Below are 11,815 nucleotides of genomic sequence, written 5' to 3' on the forward strand. Positions count from 1 at the left end.
AGAAAAAAATACATGCAAGACCAGAAGGGGTATCACCAAAGTGTCCACTGCAATCACGGGGCAGGAGAGATGACGGACAGTTTCTAGGAGGGTGGAGGCAAGAGAAGGGAGTCAGGGAGGCTTCATGGAGAAGGGGACATTTTGGCTAGGCCTTGAAGTAAAAATATATAATAAATAAATATTTCCTAGAAACTTTTGCTTTCTAGTCCCAGAAAGAGTTTGGGGGAAGCCCAAGCACCTTGACTAGACAACACCTCTGAAAGACCTCTTCACCAAATGTAATCAGAAAGGACAGGGAAAGGCATTTCCTCACTGTATCACCAGCAGATCTTTATCTCTGCTGGATTTACAGAAAGACTTGGGGTATGAGTCAAAGGTGGAATATTAGAAATAAAAGTTAAGTCCAGTTCGCATCCTTAAGAATAATTCCGTCTTTCTAAAGTTTTCTGTCTGTTATGGAGAATGGTAAGGCTCAGGAGATAATTAAGATAAGAGTTCTTTTTATGTCTGTTTGCTGACTCAGATCGTCTCCCCTGACCTGAAGGGTTTCTTGTTTTCTATGCAGCTGCTCTCTATAAATGAATTGATAATTCCCCCACAAGAAGTAGCAACATTTCTAGAACTGGAACACAGGCACCGCTGTTCTGTTCTCCATGGGGGAGCAGAGTATCAGTGAGAACAGTAATGAAGATAAAAGAAAGAAATCTACCAGAAGTTTCTTTTTAAGAAGGCAACTACATAAGTTTAAAAAGCTAAAGATCTAATTGTTCTCAGAAACAATAATTAGTACATATATGAAAACTAAAAAAAAGTGCAGTGTACTGTATATATGTATTTACATGCAATATAATGTGTATGTGCAGTCGAACTGTAATAATTCTACATAATAAAACTGGAAAAGAAGAAAAAAAAAGTAGCAGCCAAGGTTGTCGGGATAGCTGGTAAAACACTGCCAAAGGCCTCGTGCTTCTTGGTCTGAGACGCGCAACTTTAAACAGTGCACAATGATTTTTGCCACAGATAAAAACCACACGGGGCTTAACGTTAACATTCTTGTGGCTGGCCCGAAACTCTAGAAAAGCGTGGAAAACAGTTTTCTCATCGCTGTTCCTGCCCGTTTACCATTCAAAGTCGCGTATGTTTTAAAAAGTGGTTGGATGAAAAGTCTGCTCTGTTTGCTGGGCTTCTGTGAACTCTGCATCATTTATTAGTCAAGGAAACAAATTAGGATTCGAGCTGCTGCCCTCACTTGAAATAAACCGCCTTAGGACCCTCCTTGCCCAGAGTCTGACCTGGCAGGGGCTCCGAGGCAGCTCCGTGCAGGACAAGAGAGAACGACAGACCTGCAGCCCCGTGACCCCAGGCACTGCCTAAACAGGAACCTGACTCTTAACACTGTCACCCTGTGCATATCACGAGTTGCCTTCGTAGAAGAGTCCACCTGTGATGCAACTCGATGACCTCTTCGGTGAGGACAGCCCATGTTTTCCACAAAGGAAAAATTCTTTTTAAAAAGGTAAAACCCAGAGTACGAAAAGCCCCTCAACATAAAAGCACTGCGACAGAGCATCCCTCTCACCCAGGACCCGTGTTTGCTGGGCGTTACAAAGGTAATCGCCGATAATTATCACTTCTGAAACTCAGCTGAACCCAGACTGCCAGACGACTGGTCAAAACCAAACCAAACAAACGAAACCAACAAACATTAGTTGCAGAGCAGGACACCCTGAAATGTAGCATCTCATGTGTATTTACATACACACCCACCCTTCCTAGGTTCTGTTAGGCCCCTCTGCAAGGCAGCTGCATTCGGGATGCTGATAAGAATCAACGATAACCACTTCCTTCTCTGTCCACTAAGATCATTTTATTTAGACATTAAACACGTAAGAGTCTGGGGGGGAGGGTGGTAGCTCAGTGGCCGAGTGTGTGCTTAGCGTGCCCAAGGTCCAGGGTTCAATCCCCAGTACCTCCGTTAAAAAAAAAAAAAAAAGTAAACATGTCAAAGTCTGAAAAACATACTTTAAAAACTTTTTCTGGTTGAGATGGCACACGTTGTCTTAGCAGTAGAACTCGACCATTATATGCTGAACAAGCCCGAGTTATGTGACAGACCAGCTTTAATATGCCCCAATATCCTCGACATTCACAGCAGCAACAAAAATTTGAGACTGAACCCTGCAAGTTCATTGCAATTAAAATGAATAATGCCAATTTATAATGTTAATATGCCATTAAAAAATAAATCACCACGTACTTTATTTGACCCCTGAATTTCAAGTTCCTCTTTCACAAAACAGGCATAATAGCAGCTACAACCTCAATTTTGATATGAAGCAAATAAAATATTACACATGAAAACACCTTGTGAGCTCTTGTATAAAAGTGTACATTACAGCAAGGATCCCTCTGAAGGCTTCAATCCCCACCCTGGACTTGAATTCATAATCTGCTGGATGAATCTAACATACTTTCTGTTCACAAATTCTCTTGCTCTAAACTTCTGAGAGATAAGCCTCCAACACACATTGGATAAAATATTCATGCTTTGGCCTAGAAAGCAAGTCTTTCTACCTTCTCCAACTCTCTTTTGAAAATTCTTCCCAATTGGAACCTCTTGCCCTGGGCAACCAGGTCAAAATGGGTACACTGGTCTTCTCACTGCTTCTTATAAGCTCCGTCCCTGTGATCTCAGGACTTTCTTGTGATCTCAGATGATCAGCACCCGCACCCCACCCCATCCCTGGACTCCTCCAGTCACAATCCTATCCCATCTCCAAGACCTTATTTACCCCACGCACCAGGAGAGCTCACCCTGCTCTCTCCCTGTAACACGTGGTCTGTGCAGTTAACATTTGCTATTCAGACATGTTCAGGCACATTCTTTAAAACACATAAATTCTCAATTGCAGATCATTCATTTTTTCCAGAATTACAGACTTCACTTAATAGCATTTCAGTACACGTTGGAATACAGCACAAGAGCAAACTGCAAAAGAGTTGCAAATATTTGCCAAGATATTACATGCTTCCTCATGGACATTCAAAATCCAGGTTCAATGATTTAACTCCCAGCAGGACAGAAAAAACTGGACTCTATAACATCACATAGGTAAAGAAATATACAGTCAAGCTAAATAAGAAAACACAATCCTAACACAAACTGATACAGACTTTCCCTTGGACTACTGTTAGCCTGTAAAACAGCATATCCCAATCGTTTTTGGTCAGGGATTTTTTGTTTTCTATTTTTAAGTAATTTTAATTTCCAAATTCTGAATTCAGTTTTTTTTAAAACTGAAGGAGTTATATTGAACGGTTTTTAAACTTCAAATTTATCTCAACTTCTATGAATTCCACTTATCAATTTACAAAAAGGGTCAGTCCATATTTAAATAGGTCAGTTTCTAAAAAGTTTCTAAAATATTAGTGCTTGCATAGAAATAGGTGATATATTGGATGAAGACTGAAGCTTATAAACCTAAAACTACACAGAATACTGCGGTATTTTTAAAAGTTTAAAATCATATAGGCATATTCCCTAATCTGAAAGTCTTGTATCTAATAAAATACCACAATTCACGAGGCTTCAGTTATATAATAATTATGAAGTCCAGAAGGGCACAACTTATGTCAGTATTTCAGGCAAAAATCCTGTGTTTCATATTTAAAGCATCATCTCAAATGAGGAAATTAATTAGTTATTCTCTCATAATTAAAATTAAATGACTTTTTATCCAACAGTCAAAAGATTCGGCTATTTACCTCCTGAATTTCATCAGCTGTATTCTGTTTTGTGAAAGTATCTTTGACTGTATCTTTAAAACTTGTAATACTTAAAATCTCAGATCTCTCTAAACACTTTCAGGGAAGAGTGCTATATTAACGTAAGAAAAAAAACTAATAACAAACAGTAATAAAGTTGTAAGATTTTTCAAACCCAGGTTGCAAGATCCCATTTAACTTGGTGATAAATATCTTAGGCAAATAAATATGCTATCTTTCATAATGACTCTGGCAGAACTAAGTTTCAGACTCCTATATTCCCAGCAAAATGTAAAGCCATGACTTTCTATGTAGAAAAAAATAAACACCCCATGCCTTCCTAAAATACTCTGCCACATAATTTACCACCATCTGTATTTTCTATCCCCAAGTACTTATAGAATGATCCATGACTTTATTAACCAGCTAGAGTAAAGTTCCATAAACAAACTCTTCCAACAACGACAAAAAATTCAGCATCCTCTGTTGTTCCCAATCTACAGAACACATTTAAGGAAAAGGAGCAATTGATATGATAGTTTTTCATAGAAAACAGTGGTAAGAAAAAAAATCAGATGTAGCGCCCCAAAATGGCATTTTACATTAGGGAAATTTTCTCATCTGTTCACCAGAAATACTGCAGAAGAGAAATGTGACTCATTTACATAGTTTAAGGCCACTCGTGTTAAGCAACATACTGTCCATGACTTCTCTTAAATCATCTTGACCAGAAACAGTGAGAATCAAAGCTGCCAGTGGCTAAATGGGGCTCTAAGAACCCCGTCTCAGTGTGACAGTGCTGAGAAACACTCCTCAGCATTGTACTTGTGATAATTCAGTTGTTCTCAAGGCACCGTGTCAAGATGTCATATGTGGTGATTTATTATTTCTCTGGAGTATCAAAAAGCTGCTGACCTAGGAGAGTTTGACAAAGGCCTTGTTTACAAAGGAAGACTCCCAAGAGAAAAAAAAAAATGAAAACACCGGAGGGAGACATCACTTTTATAATATATCAAACTCTTCTCTTTTACCGTCTTGTTCTAACATATAAAAGCCTTTTAAAATGAAATGTCAAAATAGTACCATAATAGAAGAGGTATCACAATTATCTTCTAGAAAAACATGGGATAAGCTGTTATGCTAGTCAACTTACCTTAAACTCAATCAAAGAAAAAAGTTTTAAATAATCATTTGCTCAAGCATTACTTTCTGGTTATATCTTCAGAAATATTTTAAACAGAATCCAAACATTAACAGTATAACAGGAGTGGAGGCACTTTTTCTTCTTCTTCCTCTTTTTTTTTTTTTTTATTTTTGGTCAATTCCAAGCCTCAGGTGTTAGTCAAAGCACTTTTTAAGAAATTTGACAAGAAATGCTCAGAAACCACTTTTAAAAAATGAACAAAAGAGAAGATCTAAAGCTGCTTTGAACACACTCTCGCGGTGAGTATTTTCTGTGAAACACGACAGTGCAGCCATTCCCGAAGCTGGGATGTAACTGAAGTTGCTCAGGAGAGAAAGAAGCTGTGTTGAAGGAACCGCCCCCTCACCTCTGCCCTTGAATTCTTCAAGGGTTCTGATATCCCCCAACTCCTAATTTATTTTATAATGTTCTTCACCAAGATGGCTTCTCTCTTTCAAGTCCCCCAACAAGGTAGATGGGCAGCTGTCTACAGGTTTGGTTTTTTGCTTCAGGCCACGTCAGTAACTATCTTTTGTCCTTACAGGTATCTCCAAAACCCCTCTTTCCAGTAGCAAACAATCGAGTTGTCAGGGAGCTTTAAAAAGTCCAGGAGAATAAAAGGGCAATTAGATTCCTAAAGGAGAAAGTGTGTCTTCATTTGCATAACAATGCATCCACTGGGATTCAAACCTGCCACACCTCTCAACACTTTGACCAGAGTGCTAGAAGAAGCTAGAAGCCAGGTACGTCTAGTGTTGGCAAACAAACCTGAGGTTGTGGTCCCCCAATAACTGGTGGAAAATATGACTGAAACAACATTTGCATGTGCATATGTCAGTATACACACACACAGAACATTGGACATGGCTTTTATCTTAGTAGAGCTCTCAGAGGTTTCTGAGCCTTACTTAGATTTTTAGAGAGGAATTTTCTTCCACTCAGCATGCAAGCAACAATCTTTCTGTTCCTACAAGCATTCTCTTCCTACAAGCCGGGCACAGCCGGTGTAAATTAAAAAGTCCTTTAGAAATGGAAGTTGAAATTTTCTGCTACTGGTAACGCGTGGACAGTTAGAAATAACTACTCAATGCAGTAGGCAAACGCGTATCCTTAATGCCTTCTTTATGCGCCAACATCACTCATAGTTAGGAACACAGCCTATATAATAAGCCAGGAGATAAGGATGACACATCCTTAAAATACTAGCCCAGGTTGCCTTGCTTTTTCAAAACCACCGACCTCCATCAGGTTAAGGAGGAGGTAAAAACGAGGCGACAACCTTGCAAAACTCTCCCCAAAGTTATATAAACAAAGGAGGGGAGAAGCCCAGTATGGGCTTTGCACTCATGTGCTACTAAAATTACATAACACCCGCTGCAGACATTAAAGGAATGGGTTCTGCACAACACCCTACTTCCATCGACTCCCAAGCCTGTCTCCTGCTCTTAAAAAATCCAAACGCCTGGCAAGACCAAGTGGACGACTCTGAATATTTATTTTACTGCTGGAGTAAATCCTGCGAGAGCATGAGGCACGTTTAGGCCCTAAGTTTGAATGTGCAACAACCCCAGGGAGCAGCGACTCCACTCTCCGGACCCGGAGGAGAAAGAACTGACAAGGGACAGCAGCCAGTAAGGCCTTCTTCTTCCCCTCACCGTGCCTCCCGCTGGAAAGTTTTCCACGCGATCGATCGGAGGGCCGGGAGCCGGTTTCCCTCGCCTGCCTGACTTTAGCAGGAAAGGCAAGCCGGGAGACCGGAGGGGGCCGGCAAGGAAAGAGCTGGAAAGCTCCGCACACGGCGGGCAGCGGCGAAGGCTCCTTACCTGGGGGACGCGGAACAAAAAGAGGCGCGGGGCTCGCCGAGCCTGCAGTGCCGGCGCGGCCGGCGGCTCGGAGCGTGTCTCCCGGCCGGAGCCCTAGGCCGGCGCCGGAGCCCGCGGCCCGGCCCCCGCCGCCGCTGCCGCTTCCTCCTTCGCGCGCGTCATGTCACGGCGATCAAACATGTCTGTGTGCGCTTCGCTGCTGTGACTTCCTGATTCTCTGCCGCTCGCGCGCGCACACTCACAGCCACACGCACACGCCACCCACCCCACCCCCCGCCACCAAACCTCGCCTTGTCCTCCCGGGGCTCCTCGGGCAGGAGCGGCTGCCCGTGCCGCTGCTCCCGACGCGCTGGCCCCTGAGCGCACCACACACAAACACACACACACACACACACACACACACACACACACACTCAGGCGCAGACACACTCGCGCCGGCCCCGAGGGCGCGGAGACGCAAGCCGCGGGAGCTCGCTGCCCTCCTCCCACCCTACCTCCCTACTTAGCCTCCCTGCCAAACTTTTTTTTCCTGCCTGATTCACGTTCAACTTCTCTCCGCCCCCCCCAACCCCACCCCCCGAGCAGTCCGGCCAGCCCCGCGCTCACCAGGATCTGCTGCAAACTGCAACCCGGATAAAAATAATAATGCAATCCAGGCGGCGGAGGCGGGGGCAAGCGTGCAGACACTGGCAGGAGGCGATTTCCCCGCGTGTACCGGAAACCGGCCGGAGTGCCTGAACCCCAGCGAGGGTGTCCCCCTAGAGCCCGCACAGCTGCGCCCCGCCCCGTGCGGGTCAACTGCGCCCAGGCTGCGAGGCCTGGTGCGGGGCACCCGTGGAGCCCCGCTCCGTGTGCTCCCGCAGACGGAGGGCGACTAGGGGCTGGCGCGCCGGACTGGTTATTTGGGGAAGTGCATCGCGACACCTTTGCAGATGGCATGGCCGTGTTTTGCAACGCAAACGGGAGGAGGGAAGACGGCCAGATGGAGGGGGAGAGCAGAGGAAGGGGTAAACCAGGTTGGGATGGGAATAAAGCAAACTCGTAAGCAGGGAGCGAAAAGGAAGGGGTGCGTGTCATCGTTGGGAGGAGGCTCCCACCCCGTCTCCCCGCCTCCCGCCCTCCTCCCCCCATTCCCTCCCCCCTGCAGCCCTTCCCCTTCTCCGGCGAACGACACTGCCGCTGCCCGGGTGCGCGCGGGTCCTGTTTGTGACAGTCAGGCAGAGAGGATTATCCGGATCATGGCCTCCTCGGCCCGCAGCCACGGTGGCTCTCCCGGGCCCCAGCATGCCCCTACCACCCGGACGATCCCGGGCGACCCACGCCTGCGGTTTCCGCGGCTCAAGCTCGGGAAAGACGCAAAGCAAAAGAAAACAAACACGGGAAGGGGGAGGGCAGGGTAACTGAGCCCCGCGGGGCATCTTCTTAGGGGCCTCCTCCCTCCCTCCCAGCAGTGCGGCCGGGGCCGGGCACCCCGAACTTCAACACCCGAGAACGTGCTGCCGCCAGGTACCAGGGGCAGGGACGTCCGCAGTGCCCTGAGGGCAGCACCCCCGGCAGCCCTTTTGCTTAAAGGCCTGCCAACGGGTCGGCGTCCCCATCCCCGCCCGAGGGAACGCGTAAAGTGGAGGTGACACCTCCGCCATCCCGCACGCACCGGCCCGGCGGAGGTGGCTGCCGCCGCCTCGGCGCGCCAGCTCTGGCTTCTCCCGCCGCGATCCTCTCGCGTCTCCGCAGCCCGAGCCCTTTAAACAAGTCTCCGGGAAGCGGGTGGCAGCCGCGTTCGTTGGCTCCCCGCCGCCAGCTCCGGCTCCTCTCCCTCTCCCTTTCCAACTCTTCCGGGGAGGACTGATTGGGAAAAACTGTCGCGTTTCCATCCTCTTCTCCGGTCCTTCTGCCTCTCCCCGCCCACCCCCCAACCCAGCTTTTAAGGGGATGAGGGGATTGCAACCTTGCCGAGGTGTGTGTTGCAACCTTGAGTTGGCAGCACATCGCGAACTGCCTACCTAGGGTCAAAGCTGTGGTTTGTTGGGATTTTCCTCCCCTTGCCTCCTTGAAGTAGTAATTATTACTGTTATTATTAGAACAGCAAGGTACGGTTGAAACTTTCCCGTTTCTTCCACCGCCGCCCGGGAGCTGTCGTTAGAGCATTCCACCTGAGGCCCGAGGGGAGGAGGCGGGCTTTTTTTGTTGTGGCGGTTGGCCCGCCTGTTTGTTTTGGTCTTGGTGCATGCACAATAAATAATAATTAGGATGATAATGAATAATCCCCGGCGAAGGCGGCGCGGTGGGGTTTGTGCGGTGGCTGCAGGCGGGAGGCCCGAGGGAGGGGAAAGAGGAGAAAGGAGTTGTAAGTTATATTTACCTTGCTCGCGAGGAGTGTGCTGGCTGAATCTCTTCCCTCTCTGAGTCACCCAGAGTACAGAAACAGAGGGAGAGAGGACTAGATTATGAATATGACTTCATTGATGACAGCCATCCCCTCCTCTTCCTAAACTCCGGCTCCGCCCCGTGTCCCACCCTCGCCGCCTCCACGGGCGCCGGAAGACGCGCCGCAGTTGGCCCCGCGCGCCGCTCCTCCCTGACCGCCCGGGCGCGGGTTGGAGGGACGTGCCTGTCACTCGCTCTGCTCAGCGACTCCGGGAGCTCGTGGCGGGGGGTGGGGGGAGGCGAGGGGAGGCGGGGGCAGTGTGCAAGAATGTGGATCGAGACAGCTCTACTGTATGCGTGGATTCGTGTGTGTCTGCAAGGCGCCGGCTCTCAGGCAGCGTTTGTGCCTGGAGCAGAGAAACTGCGCAGGACGCAGAAAGCCGCAAGCCCTTGATGGAGTTGGGCGCCCGTTATCCCTCCCTGGCAGTCTTCTTCCAGGGGCGCTGCCAGTCTCCTCCCGGGAGGCTGGGAAGCGGAGGCAAAGCGGGGCGGGTGGGGGAGGCAGTCGTAGTAATAGCGCGTAGTAGTTTGGGGGTATGTGGAGAAGGTGCTGGAATTTAACTGTGCCTCCGCCTGCCAGAGCGAGCCTGCAGAGGGAAAGGGAGGGGACAAGGGGAGGGCTCCGAGTGGCACCAAAGCTGTTTGTGGCACGGGTGTTGACCACGAAAAAAAACAGGCTTCAATGTGCCGCCCGAAACTTTTTCTCCCCCCCCCCCCCGCCACCCCCAAGGCTGTAATTATAAATCTGTTCCCTTTTTCCCCCGTAAAAAAAGGAAGGCGGGCACAAAGAACATTCCTGCCAAATCTGTCTCTTTTATAAAGGACTGTAAGCTTCCAAATGCCAATGAGGGGAAAACAGCTGAGAGGCAGAACGCCTTACAAGTAAATAAACCCGCCCTAACCCCTCTGTTTACTTTGTGGACCAGACACAGCACTTTAACCTTCCCTCACCTGTCATCGTGGAGTAAAATAGATACAAAAATAGGGGAAAACCACCTCGTGGGGGCGGGGCAGGCGGGATAGGGGACAGCTGAAGCCTGGAATCTGCTTTTGATTTAAAAAGGGGAATAAATCTTTTACTCTATCCTGTCCGTAGTCTCATCTCTCCCATACCATATTTAAGACCAGTTAATGCTACAAACAGTAGACTGCTGGCACTTGGTTTTGAGACCCCTTGTTCCAATTTTCCTTGAAATACAGCACTTTGGCTGGACGAATAGGTCAGTGTTTGCTGAGACAATTTTATTTTTAGTTTTACGAAGTGTGAAAGAATGTTAGGAGATTTTAAATCAGGGGCCTATTATTTTAGACTCAGATTAATGTAGGTGCTTGACTCAACAATTAAAACTGTTCCTATATGGTAGTATTATGAAAAGTATGATTTATCCCTTATTTTGTAATGTAATGGCTTAAATTAGTCATTCAAAGTGCACTGTGACTTTGGTTGAGGATCCCCCCCCCAGAGTAAAATCCTATTTTAAGATCATTTTACTGTTGCAAAATTAACTCTGTTTGAGCAGCCTGGTCTGAAATACAGTTCTAGGATGCTTAAAACTATGCACCAGATAAGTTGAAGACCAGAAGCTGTGGAAGGAACACGGCTGCAATGTGCTGCATGTGGTCAAGTGGCAAGAACTGTTTATGTTCCTGGTCCATTGCTGGTGAAAGGAATTTGCAAGGGTACCACTGTCAGGTAGCTCTGAGTGTCAAGGATCATGCATCCTATAATTTTCTAAGGTTTTGCTACATGCCTGTTGCCCTGAGCTTCATAATTTTCTGTCTATCCCAAAGTGAGCCTCAAGACAACAAAAGATAACACGTCTAAAAGAAATAGAATATAGTATGCCCTGAAGAAGCTATTGTAAGAACTTGTTCTTCTGCCCGAGGATATGCCAGTATAACTATTAACTAGGCAAGAAATCATAAACAAAATTAGCAATGTGGTAAAAGTATAACTTCCAACTGCCTAATAAATTGCAACTTATAATAATACAGACAGATAATCTTGCCATCTACAAAAGGGCTTTAACCTAATCGTGATGTTTAATACATTACATAATATAAGGTTTTAATTTGGAGTGGGGGGAGCTAACCTGTTTCCCTGGCATGCCAATTTCACATGCCAATTTTCAGAAGTTGAGGATTTCATCTCTACTCCTTTGTGAATAAGTGCCCTTTATCCTTCTAAGATTCCACCTTCATAAGCCATGCCAAATTTCAAAAAGAGAACAATCATCTTAGTGACCCACTGGAGGAAGAGACTGGCCATTCCTTCTGCATTTTGTCAGACAGAAAGTAAAGAAGAAAACACTGCCTTTGTTACATGTGTATATTCTTCAGTTCATATAAAATTTTGACACAGTACTTGGAGGAACTGGTATCCACACATTGTATGTACAACTATGGTAATGGAAAAATAAAATCCATCCCTGGGAGCAGAGATTAAATACAGATACTGCATCTCCTTTTCCCTCCACATTGGTCTGAGAAAGTACCACCTTCTCCCTTCAGGTCTTTCCTCTGAAGATCCATCTTGTTTCTAGCTTGCACTGCACCAAGTAGGAACTTTATCAAATAAGATCTATGCTCAGGAGAAATGAAAAGGCAATGCCAATCA

At 46.6% G+C, this 11,815-nt stretch overlaps 1 protein-coding gene across 6 annotated transcripts in view; it reads right to left on the minus strand.

Moving 5' to 3' along the window:
• Positions 1-9,275, minus strand: part of SMARCA2 (SWI/SNF related, matrix associated, actin dependent regulator of chromatin, subfamily a, member 2) — a 137,382-nt gene extending 128,107 nt beyond the window's left edge. Inside the window, exon 1 of one of the 6 annotated variants that reach the window (XM_032477764.1) lies at positions 9,134-9,275. The gene's annotated coding sequence lies outside the window, so the exon portion shown is untranslated. Of the gene's footprint in view, positions 1-6,771; positions 7,041-7,061; positions 7,274-7,377; positions 7,525-8,425; positions 8,582-9,133 lie in introns of those variants that run through there. The other 5 variants (XM_032477765.1, XM_032477766.1, XM_032477767.1 and 2 more) reach the window with 5 other exon arrangements.
• Positions 9,276-11,815: the final 2,540 nt, after the last annotated feature.

This window comes from Camelus ferus, chromosome 4 (genome assembly GCF_009834535.1).
Source record: "Camelus ferus isolate YT-003-E chromosome 4, BCGSAC_Cfer_1.0, whole genome shotgun sequence".
In the NCBI taxonomy this organism is placed as follows: domain Eukaryota; kingdom Metazoa; phylum Chordata; class Mammalia; order Artiodactyla; family Camelidae; genus Camelus; species Camelus ferus.